The 21,963-nt window shown below is 43.0% G+C and overlaps 1 protein-coding gene across 1 annotated transcript in view; it reads left to right on the top strand.

Moving 5' to 3' along the window:
• Nucleotides 1-21,963, top strand: part of SLC25A12 (solute carrier family 25 member 12) — a 671,031-nt gene that overhangs the window by 277,536 nt on the left and 371,532 nt on the right. The window lies entirely within an intron of this gene.

Below are 21,963 nucleotides of genomic sequence, written 5' to 3' on the forward strand. Positions count from 1 at the left end.
AAGATGCCGGTAACAAATGGAGAAGAAAACACAGATTTTTCTTTCTGGAGGCAGATTTGTTTCCACTTTAAGTTCAACGCCCTTATGCTATAATGGTATTTTCTATCTCTAGAAAAGTCATTTCTATGACTTTTATAATAAATAATGATGCAAAAATATTTAAACTACATTCTTCCCTGGCTAACCATTCAAGTCAAGCAGAGGTCCACAAACTGTGATAGTCTCCAGCATCAAGAAGAACTAACTGCATTCTTTTTTTTATTTATTTTACTTTAAGTTCTGGGATACATGTGCAGAACATGCAGATTTGTTACATAGGTATACATGTGCCATGGTGGTTTGCTGCACCCATCAACCCATCATCTAGGTTTTAAGCCCCAGATGCATTAGGTATTCGTCCTAATGCTCTCCCTCCCCTTGCCCCCGACCACCCCCCTACAGGCCCTGGTGTGTGATGTTCCCCTCCCTGTGCCCATGTGTTCTCATTGAAGAAATAATTACATTCGTGTGTGTGTGTGTGTGTGTGTGTGTGTGTGTGAGACGGAGTCTCGCTTTGTCACCCAGGCTGTGCAGTGGTGCGATCTCGGCTCACTGCAATCTCTGCCTCCCAGGTTCAAGTGATTCTCCTACCTCAGCCTCCCAAGTAGCTGGGACTACAGGCGCATGCCACCATACCCAGCTAATTTTTTGTATTTTTAGTAGAGACAGGGTTTCACTGTGTTAGCCAGGATGGTTTCAATCTCCTGACCTCATGATCCACCTGCCTCGGCCTCCCAAAGTGCTGAGATTATGAGCCACCGTGCCCAGCCGAACTAACTGCATTCCTATGATTTGCTAGTCAAGTTTAGATTTGGCCAGCATGATGACATCCAGAAGTAGGCCTGGTCTACTTCTGAGGACACAGGCCAAATCAAACCCTCCTGTCTTTCCCATGACTTATGCAAGAACACATTTAAACAAAGGAAAAAGAAGAAACATTTCCACTTAAAGAAAAGAACCCATTAGAATCAATATTGTGAAAATGAACATACTGCCAAAGCAATCTACAAACTCAATGCAATTCCCATCAAAATACCACCATTCTTCACAGAACTAGAAAAAACAATCCTAAAATTCATATGGAACCAGAAAAGAGCTCACTTAGCCAAAGCAAGACTAAGCAAAAAGAACAAATCTGTGGGCATCACATTACCTGACTTTAGACTATATTAAAAGGCCATAGTCACCAAAACAGCATGGTACTGGCCTAAAAATAGGCACACAGACCAATGAAACAGCATAGAGAACCCAGAAATAAAGCCAAATGCTTACAGCCAACTGATCTTCAACAAAGCAAACAAAAACATAAAGTGGGGAAAGTATACCCTATTCAACAAATGGTGCTGGGATAATTGGCAAGCCACATGCAGAAAAATGAAACTGGATCCTCATGTCTCACCTTATACAAAAACCAACTGAAGATGGATCAAGGACTTAAATCTAAGACCTGAAACCATAAAAACTCTAGAAGATTACATTGGAAAAACCCTTCTAGACATTGGCTTAGGCAAAGACTTCATGACCAAGAACCCAAAAGCAAATGCAACAAAAATAAAGATAAATAGATATGACTTAATTAAACTAAAAAGCTTCTGCACAGCAAAAGAAACAATCATCAGAGTAAACAGACAACCCACAGAGTGGGAGAAAACCTTCACAATCTAAACATCCAACAAAGGACTAATATCCAGAATCTACAAGGAACTCAACAAATCAGCAAGAAAAGAACAAACAATCCCATCAAAAAGTGGGCTAAGGACATGAATAGACAATTCTCAAAAGAAGATATAGAAATGGCCAACAAGCATATGAAAAAATGCTCAACATCACTAATGATCAGGGAAATGCAAATCAAAACGACAATGCAATACCACATTACTCCTACAAGAATAGTCATAATGAAAAAATCAAAAAATAATAGACATTGGCATGGAAGTGATGAAAAGAGAATACTTTTACACTGCTGGTGGGAATGTAAACTAGTACAGCCACTATGGAAAACAGTGTGGAGATTCCTTAAAGAACTAAAAGTAGAACTACCTTTTGATCCAGCAATCCCACTACTGCGTATCTACCCAGAGGAAAAAAGTCATTACAAAAAAGACACTTGCACATGCATGTTTAGAGTAACACAATTCTCAATTGCAAAAACATGGAACCACCCAAATGCCCATCACAACAAGTGGATAAAGAAATTGTGGTGTATACATATACCATGGAATACTATTCAGCCATAAAAAGGAACGAAATAATGGCATTTACAGCAACCTGGATGGAATTGGAGACCATTATTCTAAGTGAAGTAACTCAGGAATGGAAAACCAAACATTGTATGTTCTCACTCATAAGTGGGAGCTAAGCAATGAGGACACAAAGGCATGAGAATGATACAATGGACTTAGGGGACTCAAGGGAAAGGTTGGGAGGGGGCTGAGGGATACAAGACTACACATTGGATACAGTATACACTACACTGCTCAGGTAACTGGTACACCAAAATCTCAGAAATCACCACTAAATAACTTATTCATGGAACCAGATACTACCTGTTCCTCGAAAACCTATTGAAATAAAAATAAATACATGAATAATAAAGAAAAGAACCTAGTACTCAGGGAGTTCTGACCTTCGCAAGTGAGAGCTGAGGTGATTTGCAGTGCCCCTGTTTGCATATTTTCTTACCAGTTAAATTAGATTGATCACGCACTACTCACCCCACAAATTTACTATTGTCAGTGTATTTGTGGTTTAAAAAAAAAGCCGGGCGCGGTGGCTCAAGCCTGTAATCCCAGCACTTTGGGAGGCTGAGACGGGCGGATCACGAGGTCAGGAGATGGAGACCATCCTGGCTAACATGGTGAAACCCCGTCTCTACTAAAAAATACAAAAAAACTAGCCGGGCGAGGTGGCGGGCGCCTGTAGTCCCAGCTACTCGGGAGGCTGAGGCAGGAGAATGGCGTGAACCCGGGAGGCGGAGCTTGCAGTGAGCTGAGATCCGGCCACTGTACTCCAGCCCGGGCAACAGAGCGAGACTCCGTCTCAAAAAAAAAAACCAAAAAAAAAAAAAAAAAAATTAAAATAAAATAAAATAAAATAAAATAAAATAAAAAAAAAAAAAAAAAACTTTGGGCACTTTATATAGCTAAATAATAGGGGCAATCAGAGATCTATCACAGGAGAAGTCAAAGGGAAAGGCTATTTCCCTTGGATACTTATTGTTAGCCATATTTATTTAAATAATTTGTTTTGTTTATTCTTTGATTGCCCATCTCTTCCATTCAAATGTAAATTCCATAAAGACGGGAACTGTATCTGTGTTTTTCACCATTGAATCCCCACCCCCTAGCACATAGCACAAATGCAATAAGTAGTAATGAAGGAGGACATGAAATTTTTAGACATACACAATCAGAAAAAATAAAAGTATGGTATGGTTCTTCATTCTTATGTTTCTTTATTCACATCTTTCTTTATAATGCTGAGCAACTTTTTTTTGTTTGTTTTCTTTACATAGATTATTCCTGAGTATTTTATGAGTTTAAAGAATGTAATCTCTCTATCCCTCTTTCTCCTCTCTCTCTCTCCCATATTTTAAAGTTTATCAATGCTGGCATATGGAAAACATTTTGATTTGAATATATCCTGCTTGCAGCCAACACACTCAATTCTCATTAAATGCAATAGTTGGGGCCAGGCACGGTGGCTCACACCTGTAATCCCAGAAATTTGAGAGGCAGAGGAGGAAGGATCTCTTGAGCCCGGGAGGCTGAAGTAAGCTATGGTCATGCCACTGCACTCAAGCCTAGGCAACAGAGTAAGATCCTGTTTCTTTTTAAAAATCCAATAGTTGGAATTTCATTTTGCTTTTTTTTTTTTTTTTTTTTTGAGATGGAGTCTCGCTCTGTCACCCAGGCTGGAGTGCAGTGACACGATCTTGGCTCACTGCAACCTTCACTTCCCAGGTTCAAGCGGTTCTCCTGCCTCAGCCTCCTGAGTAGCTGGGACTACAGGTCCCAGCTAATTTTTTGTATTTTTAGTAGAGACGGGGTTTCACCATATTGGCCAGGCTGGTCTCGAACTCCTGATCTTGTGATCTGCCCGCCTCAGCCTCCCAAAGTGCTGGGATTACAGGCGCGAGCCACCGCGCCCAGCCCTGAATTTTTTTAGTAGGCTAGATATAAAATCATATCATCTGCAAATAATAAAATTTTGTCTTCTCCTTTCCAAAGTTCTAAATCTTATTTCTGTTTCGTCTTTAATTGCACTCACTGGCCGCAAACTGGGACAGACATCAAATGATGGAAATGGTGGGTGTTCCATAACCCATTCACGCTTCTAAGAAAAAGGACTCTGGTGTTTCTCATTCTCATTTTCACAACTAGAGCCCAGAAAGCTTCTCATCTTCTCATTTCCTTTCACTTTATCTTATTACAGACCACTTAAAATAATCCTAATGTAATAATGTAAGTTTTAACAACACCAGGATGGTTAGCCCTCAAAGAAGTTTCCTTTCCGTCCCTAAATCACAATGCAAGAGCATTCCTTTGCCTCTATTAAATGCACACACACACAGCCGATGCAGCCTGTCCAACCCCTGCTTTCTTCTGATTCATGGGATCTGGGGGGCGTGAAGCAATGCTGATGCCTTAAGGGCTCCGGCACATCCGCAGTACTCTGGCTAGGGCAGTGCCCGCAGCTCTGAGAACATCAAGAGCACCCCTGGCATAAATATGTGCATTCCCATGGCAGTGCTGGCAGTCCTGGCAGTGCTACACAAATAGATAGATAGCAACTGTGGGCTTGCCCTAATCAGCATAAGAAGTGAACAGGATATTGAAATGAAATAAAAATAATTACTTCTACTCCTGCCCCTGAGACCAAGTCTGGTGAATTCTGGCTCTTTCATTTGGTCCACCCACCCATCCATGCTACAGGAAATGATTTTGTCTGTTCCCGCTATTTGATTCAAAGCAGGCTGAGACTGCCTTTCTAGAGTCTCAGACCTTCTCGACCTGCTATACACTTCTCCTTCTCTACAGAACCAAGCTCTCCACTAGCTGCCTGCAGGTTATGAAAACCATGATCACAAACACTGGGGACCACTCACCAGGCACAATGGTACCAGGACCCGATGCACCACCTGGGCAGGGGTCCTCCCTAGACAGCCATGTCCTCCCCAGCCCACTGTCCAAGCTTTGGAGCTGTCGGAGCCGTCAGAGCTGGCTGGAGGAAGATTGGTATTGAAGGAAATAAAAATATTGGACCCCAAAATAGACTTCTTTGGCATACTTTGAGGTGGCTGTTCAGAGGGCCTGCAATCATAAGCAGCCCTGCAAAGCTGTCTTTTGACGGGGTGAGATTTGCATCTGCAGAGAACCTGCACTGATGCAGCCAGGCTTTCTCGGAGGCCTTCCTTTGTCCAGATCTAGGAGAGATGAACTGAGAGTCTGACACCTTTAAAGATCTGAAAGAACATTCACCATCTCTGCACTCTGAAGGCTGCTACCTGTGAGGTTTCACCTGCATAACATGACCACCTTTGCTAGCCAGGCCTTCCCTTCTCCCCCTCCCATAACCTGTTTTGCCAGGATACAAGCCCCCATTCTTTCTATACTTTTAAGAGGGTATATAAGCTTCTGAACCCCATTGGGGTTTGGGGTAATCACTCTGTGGTTCTTCCCCATGTGAATGTTAATAAATTTGTGTCATTTCTCTTATTAATCTCCTTCTGTGAGTTGATTTTTCAGCAAAACTTCAGAGGGTAAAGGTGAAGTTTTCCCTTGGCCTCCACAGTGTCATCTTCACTGTCCTGAGGATCCAAGACTACTCTCAAGATTTTCCTTGGGTTTTCCCAACTATGGGGATAAGAGAGCTGTTAGGGGTAGGAGACCTGGGAGGCAGATGACAACAGCAGTGATTCTTACCTGTCAGCCAGCCTCTGGCACTGTCTCTACAGCCACCACCAATCCCAACCCCTGTGAGAAGAGCTCAGAGCCCTCCCTCCCGCTTCTTAGCCCTCTCCATGACTACAGACACCCTGGTCTGGCTGGCAAGAGCAGGGAGTGGAGGGGAGGGACAAGAGTCTGCACATGTGTCCATATTGGTACTCAAGGTTTCGGGGCCAAACAGAAGCTGCCTTTGCTTCCACCGGGTTCCCTCCCTGCTCCTCTAACCCCTCAATGAAAGTCTGGGCCAAGCTGTACTCCAGCACCAACCCTAACCTCAACCATCCTAATGCTTGTCCCCAAATCTGTTTAATTCCCTGGTTAACTTCATTCTGGGCCCCAGACCTGCCTGAACAGTGCCTGCCCCTAATACCCAACTCAGCAATGCATGCCCTGGCCTTATGCTAATCATTACTAACTATAGCTAACATTTATAAATGTACTTTTTCACTTATTTATTTAATCTTTATAGCAATCCTCTGAGGTAGATACTATTATTATTCCCATTTTACAGATGAGAAAACTGAGACTCCAGAAGATTAAGTGACTTGCCCAAGGTCACATAGCTTGTAAACAACAGAATAGATTCGAGCCCAGGGTCTGCACTCCTAACCTCTAGCTTGTACCAACACTAAAAGTTTTAGTCCCTGCCCTCAAGCCAGTGTCAACCCAACCCCCAGCTCTGATGGGAGCCTGAGCTCCTTAATAATCCAACTGAGCCCCACCGCTCTGCCACCCAAAGTCAGAAGGCAGAGTCTGCCCACCTTGCCCCATCAGGGCTCTCTCAATATGCTTTTTTGCCTCCACCAATGACAGAACCTGAGTCGATGAGAGGTCAGTACTATGCAGGCTGAGGTGGCCAGCTCGTGGAAGCCTGAGGGAGCCCAGGCAGAAAGCATCCCAGCCACGGACAAAAATGAGCTCCAGACACCCAGGCCTGGGCCATGGCACCCAGGCCCACCTTCCAGGGCTGCAGAGAAGGCCACCCATCAAAAGCATTTCCATGTCTGGAAACACCTGTGAAATCCAAGGCGTGGGCAGTGGAAGAGGGCAGTTGTGAGCAGCAAAGAAGACCTGAGGGTGAGACTCCGTGGGAAAGAGGCCTGGCAGAGGCTTTCCTTCCCTCTGCAGGAAGCAGCACTAAACCATTCATTGCCATTCTGGCGGAACTCCTGACATTGACTTCTCTGAGCTGTGTGCCAGCAATTTCAGGCTACTGTTCCTCAGTTTTCTGGGCCAAATTATTTCTTCCGCTTTATGTGACTTTCCCAGGAGACAGGCCTAATTTTATTTTCAAATGGACTCAATATCCCTCAAATCTATCCTGTCTCCCTCCCACCCTCCACCCCCATGCTTGCAGATCCCTCTCGAAGCACTTCCGAAGGCATTCATCAATGTAAATTATTATCAATAATCAAATGTACAATTTGTTAAGAACTTATAGGAACCAAGCTAACTCATTTAGTTCTTACATTCATAAATTAATTTAGTTCTTTGAGGTAGGTAGTGTGCCCCCTTTATGGATGAGCAAGTGAAATCCTAAACTCAATTGCCTTGGGGCAAGCGATTGGCATAAATGTTTTTAGAGGATCAGCATAAGACAATAGTTGACCTCTTTTATTGAGATTATGGTAACTTTGCTTTTGGATAGGCTGGGCAGGCAAAACAAAACTTACCCTCTGGCTTCTCCAGCCTTTGAGCCACCAATTTAAGATCACTAAGTTTAGAAACTCAGCTCAGCCTGCCTATGGGGTCCATTCGGTTAACTCCTAGGCTATCCCACTTCACTATCAGTCCCTTTGTTCCTAGTCAGTCCACCAGATGTAAATTGAGTTGTGTGGGAAAGAGGTAAAAAGCCAATACTGAAGAACTCTCGGTGTAAACTCAAAGGAGAATTCCCACCAAATAACTCAAAAGACAGAACCTTATAATTTTAAAGTTATGGGATTGGTGGAGGATAGGGGGGCTGGAAGGTAGGAGAAAAAACACTACCTAATTCTTTTAAGTCCCAAGGACAAGCAAAGCTTGCTTTAAAAATTAAAAAAAAAAAAAAGGCCAAGACATCAGAATCATTCATGTCTATTTGATTGTCTCATTAAGACAATGCTTTCCAACCAGTCAGTGGACAAGTAGGTAGAAGAAAAAACACAAAGAACAGGCCGGGCACGGTGGCTCACGCCTGTAATCCCAATACTTTGGGAGGCCAAGGAGGGCGGATCACAAGGTCAGGAGATGGAGACCATCCTGGTTAACACGGTGAAACCCCGTCTCTACTAAAAAAATATACAAAAAAATTAGCAGGGCATGGTGGTGGGTGCCTGTAGTCCCAGCTGCTTGGAGGCTGAGGCAACAGAATGGCGTGAACCCAGGAGGCGCAGCTTGCAGTGAGCCCTGATCAAGCCACTGCACTCCAGCCTGAGTGACAGAGCGAGACTCTGTCTCAGAAAAAAAAAAAAAAAAAAAAAACCCACAAAGAACAAACATGAAATATGCTCTAGGGAAATGAGTTCTAACCTGGGGCCATGGAATCTTCAGTGGGTTTCAGGAGGTCCATGCATATCTTGGAAACATTCTAATTTTATATGCACATGCATTTTTCTGGAAAGACTTTTCCATAGCTGTCATCAAAAGGCCCACCACCTGAGAAAATAAAAAATAAAACACTAAAACCACTATATAAATAAATAAATATCTCCTAATAAATATTATTAGAAGAAATAAATATCTCCTAAATCCAACAGGATTTTCTTAAACCTAACTGCTCCTCCTTCCTGAAAATAGTGGCCTGTCCCCCACTGGCTCGTGGAGGAGCTGAGGGAGCAATACCAGGCTTGGCAGATCACCTGGAAGTTCCTACCCTACCTGTGCCTGCCGGGTGATGCTGGGCCTCTCTGAAGGTATGAAGGCCAAGTTGGATCCTGCAGCGCCCTAATTAAGTCAAACGGAATATTCAAAAAGCTGAAAGGACTAGCACATGAAATTTCAGCATTTGATCCCCAAGAGAACGTAGCTGAAGTAGCCTGAGAAATAGCTCAGGGAAGGCTGGAATCGCTCAGGGAAGCAGATGGAGTTTCTAAAGTTTAGGGAGGAAGAGCATATTACATGGATTGGGCTTGCAGGTGTGACCAGCACAGATCAGAGGCACAACTGATTAAAGCTACAGAGATCCTGGAAAGGAACAGAGGGACTGGTCCAAAGCCAGGGAGGAAATGAAAGGCAAGACGAAGTCCTATCATCAACCAACATTGAGAGATGAGGCTTGGACATTTGTACAGAAGATGCCAGAGGGTTGGACAGATGCCAGTGGAGAAAGAGACCACATGACTAGACTCTTAAAGAGAAGACTGAGAAGTGGGGTTTACATGAATAGAGAATAGAAGAAAGATGTGATTACTGAGAAGAGAAATTGGCTGGCACATGAAGTGTCAGGTATTAATACTGAAGGCACATGGTAGATAGATGAGCCAGTCAGAGCATGATTTGTGATCTCCCTTGCCATTGGCTTAAGTGTACTGGGGACGACATTCAGAGAGACATTTGGAGTTGACAAGAGCGGATAGTTTTTAGTCTGACCTCTTTTACGGGGTGGGGACTGAAATCTCATAGTAAGAGATTAGTCAGATGTTTCATTTTATTTGCCTGTTCATGCAACTAAGTGTAGAGTGTGAATTAGATGCTCAATCAACGTTTTAATTGTCTAAAGTGAAAATGCAGTAAACCCCATTATCTAGCAATCTGTTAATCAGGACTTCATTAACGGGCACACTTGTGCACATACAGTACATGATAATCCTAAAAAATTATACAACTTGGCCGGGCGCGGTGGCTCAAGCCTGTAATCCCAGCACTTTGGGAGGCCGAGACGGGCGGATCACGAGGTCAGGAGATCGAGACCATCCTGGCTAACACGGTGAAACCCCGTCTCTACTAAAAAAATACAAAAAAAAACTAGCCGGGCGAGGTGGCGGGCGCCTGTAGTCCCAGCTACTCGGGAGGCTGAGGCAGGAGAATGGCGTAAACCCGGGAGGCGGAGCTTGCAGTGAGCCGAGATCCCGCCACTGCACTCCAGCCTGGGCGACAGAGCGAGACTCCATCTCAAAAAAAAAAAAAAAAAAATTATACAACTCTAAAGTACCTTCTGAATAAAAAAGATTGAATTCTGTTTATTGTCTATTCATTTATTCATAATATACAGAGTATCTCCCATGTGTTAGGTATGTGTATATTATGTATGTGGGTGTACTCAGATGTTTGTATGTATGTTTATACATACATACAAATCTGTGTGCTTCTGTTCCACTCAGGAGACAGAAAATAAAAATCATAGACTCTCAGAGCATAATATATCATTAAATATCATTAAATAACTTTAGGTGCATGACTGGAATATTGGTGATCTATACGTGGCATATATAGTACTAATCTGCTTGCAAAATATTTGATAACCAGCATGCCTATTCCTTGATATGTCAGATAATATTTACCACGTACAAACTGCTAAGAATGAAAATAAATCAGGGAAGGCGACAGGAAATGTGTGGTATGTAGCCACCATCCTGTCTGGGAGACCTCTCTGAGGTGTATTTGAGTAAAGAACTGAGGAGTGAAGGAGTGGGGAGGCCGCTCTCTGGAGGAAGAGCATGGCAATAATGCAATCTAAGGCTCTGAGGCAGCAGCGCACTGGGAGAGTTCCGGCTTGTGGAGAGGGGTGTGCAAAACTGCACATTTGAAGCTGCTCTACTGATTTAGGTAAGAGACTTTGCCCTAGTTTAAAAAAAAAAAAAAAAACAGGCACACAGCACATCCTCCTCCCTCTGCTCTCAACAATTGTTGCAAGTAGAAAGGCCTTGGAAATGGAAAGCAAAGAGTGCAGATAGTTTTGAATTTGAGAAAGTCTGTAAGGGAAGCCAGGATAGGGGTGTGTCACAGAAGAGCACCTCTACAGCCTTCACATTTTTATACAACAGGCATCCAGGTGCCTAATTAAACTTGTCAGGGGCCAGGTGCGGTAGCTCACACCTGTAATCCTAGCACTTTAGGAGGCTGAGGCCAGCAGATCACCTGAAGTCAGGAGTTCAAGATCAGGCTGACCAACATGGTGAAACCCCATCTCTACTAAAAATACAAAAGTTAGCTGGGCATGGTGGCGGGCACACGTAATCTCAGCTATTTGGAAGGCTGAGGCAGGAGAATCGCTTGAACCCGGGAGGCAGAGGTTGCAGTGAGCTGAGATCATGCCACTGCACTCCATCCTGGGCGACAGAGTGAGACTGTCTTTTAAAAATAAAATATTTTTTAAAAGTCATCAGGGCCAGGTACACTGGCTTATACCTGTAATCCCAGCACTTCGGGAGGCCAAGGCAGGAGACTCAGTTGAGACTGGGAGTTCCAGACCAGCCTGGGCAATGTAGAGAGAACCTGTCTGTATTTAAAAATTAAAGTTGTCAGCCAGGCATGGTGGCTTACACCTGTAATCCCAACACTTTGGGAGACCTGAGGTCGGGAGTTCGAGACTAGCCTGACCAACATGGTGAAACCCTGCCTCTACTAAAAATACAAAATTAGCCGAGCGTGATGGCACATGCCTGTAATCCCAGCTACTTGGGAGGCTGAGGCAGGAGAATCACTTGAACCCGGGAGGCGGAGGTTGCAGTGAGCCAAGATCACTCCATTGCACTCCAGCCTGGGCAACAAGAGCGAAACTCCATCTCAAAAAAAAAAAAGTAGAGACCAAGTTTATATACAAAGGAAAAGTTTGATGCAGAAGTCACAGGAGACAAGGTAACCTAAAAATTGAACCAAATGTAAGTCACAGGTGGTATACAAATGGATGATTAGAGAAGTATAGGCACACCTCAGAGACAGTGCAAGCTCAGTTCCAGACCACCACAATTACATGAATATCACAATAAAGCAAGTCACACAAATGTTCTGATTTCCCAGTGCATACAAAAGTTATGTTTGTACTATACTGTAGTCTATTAAATGTGCAGTGGCATTATATCTTTAAAAATGTACATATCTTCATTTAAAAATATTTTTGCTAAAAAATGCTACCGATCACCTCAGCCTTCAGTGAGTCATAATCTTTTTGCTGGTAGAGGGTCTTGCCTTGATGTTGATGGCTGCTGACTGATCAGGGTGGTGGTTACTCAAGGGTGGCATGGTTGTGGCAATTTCTTAAAATGAGACAATACAGTTTTCTGTGTCGATTGACTCTTCCTTTGATGAAAGATTTCTCTGTAGCATGAGGTGCTGTTTGAGAATTTTACTCACAATAGAATTTTCAAAACTGGAGTCAATCCTCTCAAATCCTCTCACTGCTTTATCAACTGAGTTTATGAAATATTCTCAATCCCATGTTGTCATTTCAACAATGCTGAAATGACAGCATCTTTACCACAAGTAGATTCCATCTCAAGAAACCACTTTCTTTGCTTACCGTAAGAAGCAACTCCAGCTGGGCACAGTGGCTCACGCCTGTAATGCTAGCACTTTGGGAGGCCGAGGTGGTGGATCACCTGAGGTCAGGAGTTCAAGACCAGCCTGGCCAATATGGTGAAACCCCGTGTCTACTAAAAATACAAAAATTAGCCAAGCATGGTGGCGGGCACCTGTAATCTAAGCTGCTCGGGAGGCTGAGGCACGATAATCACTTGAACTCAGGAGATTGCAGTGAGCCGAGATTGTGCCATTGCACCCCAGCCTGAGTGACAAGAGTGAAACTCCGTCTCAAAAAAAAAAAAGGGAGCAACTCCTCATCCAGTCAAGTTTGATCATGAAATTGCAGGAATTGAGTCACATCTACAGGCTCTACTTCTAATTCTAGTTCTCTTGCTATTTCCACCACAGCTGCAGTGAAGCCTTGAACCTCTCAAAAGTCATCCATGAGCATTGGAATCAACTTCTCCCAAACCTCTGTTAATGTTGATGTGTTGACCTCCTCCCATGAATCACAAATGTTCTTAATGGCATGTAGTATGGTAAATCCTTTCCAGAAAGTTTCAATTTACTTTGCCCAGGTACATCAAAGGAATCACTATCTATGGCAGCTATAGTCTTATGATATGTATTTCTTTTGTTGTTAATTTTTGTTTTTAGGGACTGGGTCTTGCTATGTTACCCAGGCTGGTCTTAAACTCCTGGCCTCAAGCAATCCTCCCACCTCCACCTCCTGAGTCTCTGGGAATATAGGCACAAGCCACCAAGCCTGACTCCAAATATATTTTTAAAATAAGAGTTGCCAAGGGTGGTGCCTTATATCTGTAATCCCAGCGCTTTGGGAGGCTAAGGCAGGCAGATTGTTTAAGGCCAAGAGTTCTAGACCAGACCAGCCAACATAGAGAAATTTGTCTCTACAAAAAATAGAAAAACTTACCCAGGAGTGGTGGCACATGCCTGTAGTCCCGACTACTCAGGAGGCTGAGGCAGGGGGATCACTTGAGCCCAGAGTTTGAGGCCACAGTGAGCCCTAATTGTGCTACTGCACTCCAGCCTGGGCAGCAGAGACCTCAAGTCAAAAAAAAAAAAAAATTAGCTAGGTATGGTAGCATATGCCTATAGTCTCAGCTACTTGGGAGGCTGGGGCAGGAGGATCACTGGAGCCCAGAGTTCAAGGCCACAGTAAGCTATGATTGTGCCAGTGCACTCCAGCCTGGGTGACAGAATGAGACTCCCTCTCTAAACAAATGAATAAATAGATAGTAAGACTTGAAAGTCCAAATTACTCCTTGATCCATGGGCTGCAGAATGGATGTTGTGTTAGCAGACAAGAAAACATTAATTTCCTTGTACCTCTCCATCAGAGAGCTCTTTGGTGACCAGGTACATTGTCAATGAGCAATAGTATTTTGAAAGGAATCTTTTTTTCTAAGCAGTAGGTCTCAACAGTGAGCTTAAAGTATTAGTAAACCATGCTGTAGACAGATGTGCTGTCATCCAGGCTTTGTTGTTCCATTTATACAGCATGGGTAGAGCAGATTTAGCATAATTCCTAAGGGCCCTAGGATTTTCAGAATGGTCAATGAACATCAGCTTCAACTTAGAGTCACCAGCTGCTTTAGCCCCTAACAAGACAGCCTGTCCTGTGAAGCTTTGAAGCCAGTCATTCTCTTCTCTTTTTTGGTTGTGAAAGTCTTAGATGGCATCTCCTTCCAAGGCTGTTTCATCTACATGGAAAATCTTTTGTTCCATCGATGGTCTTAGCTAGATCTTCTGAATAACTTGCTGTAGCTTCTATATCAGCACTTGCCGCTTCACCTTGCACTTTTATGTTATGGAGACAGCTTCTTTCCTTAAAGCTCATGAACCAACCTCTGCTAGCTTCCAAGGTTTCTTCTGCAGCTTACTCACCTCTCTCAGCCTTCATAGAATTGAAGAGAGTTCAGAGTCTGAACTCTCTGGATTAGGCTTTGGCTTAAGGGAAGGTTGTGGCTGGTTTGATCTTCTATCCAGACCATTCAAACCTCTTCTATGTCAACAAAAAGTGAAGTGTGTTCACTAGAGTAGCACGTTTAATTTCCTTCAAGAACTTTTCCTTTGCATTCACAACCTGGCTAAGAACTTGGTGCAAGAGGCCTAGCTTTTGGCCTTTCTTGACTTTCAACACGCCTTCCTCACTAAGCTTAATCATTTCTAGTGTTTGATTTAAGGTGAGAGATATGACCAGGCATGGTGGCTCATACCGGTTATCCCCAACACTTTGGGACACTGAGGTAGGAGGATCACTTGAGCCCAGCAGTTCCAGACCAGCCTGGGAAATGTGGCCAAACCCTATCTCTACAAAAAAAATTTTTTTTAATTAGCCAGGCATGGTGATGCATGCCTGTAGTTCCAGCTACTCAGAAGGCTGAGGCAGGAGGATTGTTTGAGCCAGGGAGGTCAAGGTTGCAGTGAGGTGTGACCGTGGCACTGCACTCCAGCCTGGGCAACAGAGCAAGACCCTGTCTCAAATAAATAAAATGAGAGATGTGATTCTTCCTTCACTGGAACCCTTAGAGGCCATTGTAGGGGCATATTCTTATGTCTTAGGAACAGAGGCCTGAGGAGAGGAATAGTGATGGGGAATGGTCAGTGGAGCAGTCAGAATACACACATTTACCAATTAAGTTCAATGTTTATAGGCCGGGCGCAGTGGCTCAAGCCTGTAATCCCAGCACTTTGGGAGGCCGAGACGGGCGGATCACGAGGTCAGGAGATCGAGACCATCCTGGCTAACACGGTGAAACCCCGTCTCTACTAAAAAATACAAAAAAAAAAAACTAGCCGGGCGAGGTGGCTGGCGCCTGTAGTCCCAGCTACTCGGGAGGCTGAGGCAGGAGAATAGCGTAAACCCGGGAGGCGGAGCTTGCAGTGAGCTGAGATCCGGCCACTGCACTCCAGTCTGGGCGACAGAGCAAGACTCCGTCTCAAAAAAAAAAAAAAAAAAAAAAAAAAAAAAAAAGAATTATCAAAATGTGACACGAAGACATGAAGTGAGCACGTGCTGTTGGAGAAATGGTACCAACAGACTTGCTTGATGCCAGCTTGCCACAAACCTTCAATTTCTAAAAACCACAATATTTGCAAAGCACAATAAAGTGAAGCACAATAAAACAAGGTGTGCCTGTATTTGTTGGCTGTAGTTAGCCCTTAAGAGAGCACCCATAAAATGAAAGTTATAAGTTTGCATTGGGGCTGAGGTTTGCAAACTTGTTCTGTAAAGGGCAAGATAACATACATTAGAAAGCCATACTACTCAACTCTGCCATGGCAGCCCAAAAGCAGATGCTGCATAAATGAATGAGTGATGTCTGTGTTCCAATAAAACTTTACTAATAGACACTGAAGTTTTATTTTTATATAATTTTTATGTGTCACAAAATGTTATTCTTCTTTTGGTTTTTTTTCAACCATTTGAAAATGTAAACATTATTCTTAGTTCCCAGGCCACAGTTTGCTGACCACAGCTTTAGGGAATGGAATTTAGAAGGTTATAAAGATCTTAGGAGAGGCCAGGAGCTGTGGCTCATGCCTGTAATCCCAGCACGTTTGGGAGGCCAAGGCGGGCAGATCACTTGAGGCCAGGAATTCGAGACTAGCCTGGCCAACATGGTGAAACACCATCTCTACAAATATAAAAATTAGCTGGGCATGGTGGCCCATGTCTGTAATCCCAGTTACTCAGGAGACTGAAGCAGGAGAATTTATTGAGCCCGGGATGTGGAGGTTGCAGTGAGAAAAGATTGTGCCACTGTACTCCAGCCTGAGCAACAGAGTGAGACTCCATCTCAAAAACAAAAAATCTTAGGAGAAAAAAAAATGTCGGGCTTCTTGTTCTTAGGCTGCCTGTTGATGTGAGTAGGACATCTTGCAAAACTCCTTGAGGAGGGGTGTGTACATCTCATCACCCTGGTCCTGGTCAGCCAAAGCATATTCAACCCTTGCTTTCTCTCTGACTCATCAAAGAGTCCTAACTCCCTTTCCTCAGGTTACTGTGGACTCCTACTGTGTCATGGGGTTTGTTGTACATATTATTACATCATACAGGTGTTAAGCCCAGTACCAAATAGTTATCTTTTCTTCTTTTCTCCCTCCTCCCACCCTCCACTAGATGTTAGGCTAATGTTACATCCCTGAGCTAGAGGAAATATCAGAATGGGCTTATTAATGAGCAGTAAGAAGATGTCTTCGATTTGGGATCAGGAAAAAGCCTTAAAATCACCTGACCCATTTTCTATATTTTACAGCTAAAGAAATAGAAGGACAGAGAGAGTAAATGACTTGCCCAAGGCCACTCAGTTTGTTAGAAGCAAACCTGGGACTAGAGTCCACATTTCGGACTTCTAGTTGGAGGCTGCTTCCACTCTATTACCTACATTTGCACTCGTAGGAGAAAGTTAAGGAGCCTGCTACAGAATTTGGGGGGATGGGGAGTTATTATAAATTGAAGACTTTTTAAAAAAACATAGAACATGATTAAATCCCTTTTTTGGCTGGATGCAGTGGCTCATGCCTGTAATTCCAACACTTGGGAACTGGAGGCAGGAGAATTGCTTGAGCTCAGGAGTTTGAGACTAGCCTGGGCAACACAGTGAAGTTCTGTCTCTACAAAATAAATTTTTTTAAAATGCCATTTTTGCATCCACAGAATGTTTTTGTATTGCCAGTCGCAAACTTGGAGTAAAAAGAAAAGAATATTGGGATGCAGAGACAGAGGGTGAGCTGAGAAGTATTTGCAAAGGACCCTCAGATACACCTGTTCACTAAGCATTATTTATATACTACTACTAATAATAATGTGTTCCACAGAGAAATGTTCTATAGCAGTAGTTCTCAAACTGTGGCCCAGGAACCCACAGGGGTGCTAAGACCCTTTCAGAGGCACCATGAGGTCAAAACTATTCTCATACTACTGCTATGTTTGCTTTTCTCACTCCCAATCTCTCAAAAACATAGCAGAGTTTTCCAGAGATGTCATGGTGTGTGCCATGATAACAGAGTACACGCAGAAGTAGATCTAAGAATCCAGCTGTCTTCTATCCAGCAAAACACTGAAGAGATTTGCAAAGATGTAAAACAATGTCATGCTTCTCACTAATTTTTTCTTTTTTTTTTCTTTTTTTTTTTGAGACGGAGTCTGGCTCTGTCGCCCAGGCTGGAGTGCAGTGGCCGGATCTCAGCTCACTGCAAGCTCCGCTTCCTGGGTTCACGCCATTCTCCTGCCTCAGCCTCCCGAGTAGCTGGGACTACAGGCGCCCGCCACCGAGCCCGGCTAGTTTTTTGTATTTTTTTTAGTAGAGATGGGGTTTCACTGTGTTAGCCAGGATGGTCTCGATCTCGTGACCTCGTGATCTGCCCATCTCGGCCTCCCAAAGTGCTGGGATTACAGGCTTGAGCCACCACGCCCGGCACTAATTTTTTTTGTTTTGGAAAATATTAGTTTTCTAACACATGTTATTTAAGTTAATATCTAATGGATTAATTGTTCAAATTTTTAAATGAATTAACAATATTTTTCAGTTTTAATTTCTAATACAGTAAATATCACTAAATAAACAAGTGGCTTTTATGTTTTGTGGCTCCTCACTAATTTTAAGAGTGTAAAGTGGTCCTGACCAAAAAGTTTGAAAACCCACTAATCTACCATTTTTCAGCAGTTCTGCTCACATGAAATACAAATTAAATTGAAACTGTTACTGAATTTATAGCAGTTTGTTGTCATTCTGTATTTTCTTAAAGTATACCAAAAGAATCACATAGCTTAAAATGACCTTTATCACCAATGGAAATAAAATTCACATCACCACAGGGATAAAATAAAATAAAATATCTAAAATAGAAAAACTCTACTGGACAAATGGCAAGAAAAGAAAGGAGACTAGTAAAATACAGAAGAGACTTAAAAGATAAATAAGCCAAATGCAATGTAACTACTCCATTTAGACCCTGATTTCTAACAAACCAACAATGACAAAACTCTTAGGAGACATGGATACTGAGAAGATATTTCATCATATTAAAGAGTTATTGTTGGCCGGGCGCGGTGGCTCAAGCCTGTAATCCCAGCACTTTGGGAGGCCGAGGCGGGCGGATCACAAGGTCAGGAGATCGAGACCACAGTGAAACCCCGTCTCTACTAAAAATACAAAAAATTAGCCGGGCGCGGTGGCGGGCGCCTGTAGTCCCAGCTACTCAGGAGGCTGAGGCTGGAGAATGGCGGGAACCCGGGAGGCGGAGCTTGCAGTGAGCCGAGATCGCGCCACTGCACTCCAGCCTGGGCAACAGCGTGAGACTCCGTCTCAAAAAAAAAAAAAAAAAAAAAAGAGTTATTGTTGGCCAAGTGCGGTGGCTCATGCCTATAATCCCAGCACTTCAGGAGGCCGAGGCGGGAAGATCTCTTGAGCCCAGGAGTTCAAGACCAGACTGGATAATATAACGAGACTTCATCTCCATTTTTAATAAAATAATAAGTTTGTAATGAGTTGCTTACTGTTAACTTTATTTAGGTGTGATAATGGTATGATGACTGTGTTTTTTAAACACATACCATTTTAAAAAGATGATTGTTCTTTTTAAAAGAGCACTTGCTGAAGTATTATGGATGAAATCATTTAACATTTGTTTTTTTCTGCAAAACAATCCAGTGGAAAGGAGAATGAGAGAGGTATAAACAAGATTGGCCATGAAGTGGCTGGGTGCTATGGCTCATGCCTGTAATCCTACCACTTTGGGAGACTGAGGGGAGAGGACTGCTTGAGCCCAGGAGTTTGAGACCAGCCTAGGCAACATAGAGCGACCCCGTCTCTACAAAAAAATTCAAAAATTAGTTGAGCGTGGTGGCACGCACCTGTAGTCCCAGCTACTTGAGAGGCTGAGGTGAAAGGATCACTTGAGCCTGGAAGGTCAAGGCTGTAGTGAGCCGTGATAGCACCACTGCACTCCAGCCTGAATGATAAGAAACAGACTGTCTCAAAAAAAAAAAAAAAAAAGATTGCTCATGAATGGATAGCTGTCAGATCTCAAAAATGGCTCCATGGGGATTCATTATACCATTCTTTTGTGTATGTTTAAATAAGTCCATCATTTAAAAAAATTTAATAGGTCATCATGCCAAAAAAGAAAAAAAGTAGGAAACCACTTCCCTAACTTATTGTTGATTTAGTCATTTACAAATCAATAGACCATATAATTTGGGGGCAGGAAATTTAAATGAGGCCCTCCCTTGTAACTAAAGCATCACATTGGAAGAGAAGAACACACACTGAGCAAGAATCATACCCCAGAAGATAACAGCTCCATAAGAAGCAGGAACAAAAAGAGCCATCCTCCAAGGGGCCTCTTTGGGTGGAACACCAGATCTGTGAAAAGAGCCTTGAGACCTTGCCCTACCTGCCCCAAGACACCCACCTGGGTATCTACTGGTATCTTACCAAGTACACTAGTACTTACCAAGTGTGCTGTACTTACAAGTACACTAGTTTCGCCTAGGGAGCCACCAGGTTATCATAGTTAACTAGAATTGTGCGGAGCAGGAACAATAAAGAAGATGGACCACTTTACTTGAGCCCGACGTCCATCTCTCAGGGCACAGTTCTCAATGACTAAAAGTAACAGCTGCAAACCGAAGAATGATTTATTTTACCTTTACTTTTCTATAGTGACCATTTTTTTTAATCTGTTGAGCAAATACACATTACAATCACTTTGGAAAAGTTTAGAATTAGTTGCCAAAATGTAAGATACACAAACTCTATAATCCAGCAATTCCATTCCTAGGTGAATGATGGTCCAATGTCCATCAATAATATAATGGATAAATAAGTTGTGACATATTACAATCATATATTGTGAACATGAGCAAACTACAGCTATTCATCAAAATGGATGAATCTTATAAACACCAACTTGAGGCCAGGCGCGGTGGCTCACGCCTGTAATCCCAGCACTTTGGGAGGCCGAGGCAGGTGGATCACCTGAGGTCAGGAGTTCAAGACCAGCCTGACCAACACAGTGAAACTCCACCTCTACTAATAATACAAAAATTAGCCGGGCATGGTGGTGCGCGCCTTTAGTCCCAGCTACCCAGGAGGCTGAAGCAGGAAAATCGCTTGAACCTGGGAGACAGAGTTTACAGTGAGCCAAGATTGTGCCACTGCATTTCAGCCTGGGGGACAGAGGGAGACTCCATCTCAAAAAAAGGAAAGACAGAAAAACAAGGAAATGGTTACCATAAAAATCAGGATAATAGTTACCTGGGACAAGGGGGAGGTTGAGAAGGAGGTGATCAGGATGGCACACATGGAAAAAGATTTTGGGAAAGACAGCAATGTTCTGTTTCTTAACCTGTGCAGTGTTTTCATGGTTTTTTGTAATTACATTTCTTCTATAATTATTCATCATGCTTTAAAAGTGTGTCATACACATTTCTCTGTGTGCTATCTTTTATTATTAAAAAGGGTTTAAAATAAGTCCTTTATGGAGGACTATAGAAGTCCTGAAATTGCTGGACTTATGATTAAGTGTGTTAATACAGCTTGATTTTTGCATGAATGTATCAGTAGAAAGCCATCTATTCCTGATTTGACAAATTCTCGTATGTTATTTTAAGGTTCTTCTGCCAGTTGATTTAAATACAGACTAGCTGTTGAATAAATATATTTACTATTCCAAAATAGTGACATTTGGGTTCCAAAGTTTCACAAGACCATTCTAAGAATGACTTGAAGAGCATCGTATTATAATGAATGTTTGATTTAGGTCGTCCCCATTCTGGTAAGCCTTATTATACCAAATAAGCTCATTTCCAGGCCATGAAAAGCAATTCAAAAGAATTTCCACATCCTCAGGATACTAGAAACCAGTACTCTGAAGATCATACTCTAAAAGTTGGCTCAGGCAAATTTCAATATGCAAATGTCTGCTTTTAAATTACACTTCATTAAAATATACTTACCAGTTTAAGTGGAGGCTGATTTTGTAACTGCATTTGGAATTTAGATTCTTACTACTTTCAAACAAATGCTATGTAAACATGAAAATTAAGTAATCAAATGATTCTTTGCCCTCCTTCTACAACACTTTTCACTTGAAAATACAAATCCTGGCCGGGCGCGGTGGCTCAAGCCTGTAATCCCAGCACTTTGGGAGGCCGAGACGGGTGGATCATGAGGTCAGGAGATCGAGACCATCCTGGATAACACGGTGAAACCCCGTCTCTACTAAGAAATACAAAAAACTAGCCGGGCGAGGTGGCGGGCGCCTGTAGTCCCAGCTACTCCGGAGGCTGAGGCCGGAGAATGGAGTGAACCCGGGAGGCGGAGCTTGCAGTGAGCTGAGATCCGGCCACTGCACTCCAGCCTGGGCTACAGAGCGAGACTCCGTCTCAAAAAAAAAAAAAAAAAAAAAAAAAAAAAGAAAATACAAATCCTGAAAACATTCCACTAAGGAAAGAAGTCCCTCGGCTTTGGAAATATACTTTAACCAAGTGGAAAGCAGACTG

The sequence above is a fragment of the Macaca thibetana genome, chromosome 12 (genome assembly GCF_024542745.1).
Source record: "Macaca thibetana thibetana isolate TM-01 chromosome 12, ASM2454274v1, whole genome shotgun sequence".
Taxonomy (NCBI): Eukaryota; Metazoa; Chordata; class Mammalia; order Primates; family Cercopithecidae; genus Macaca; species Macaca thibetana.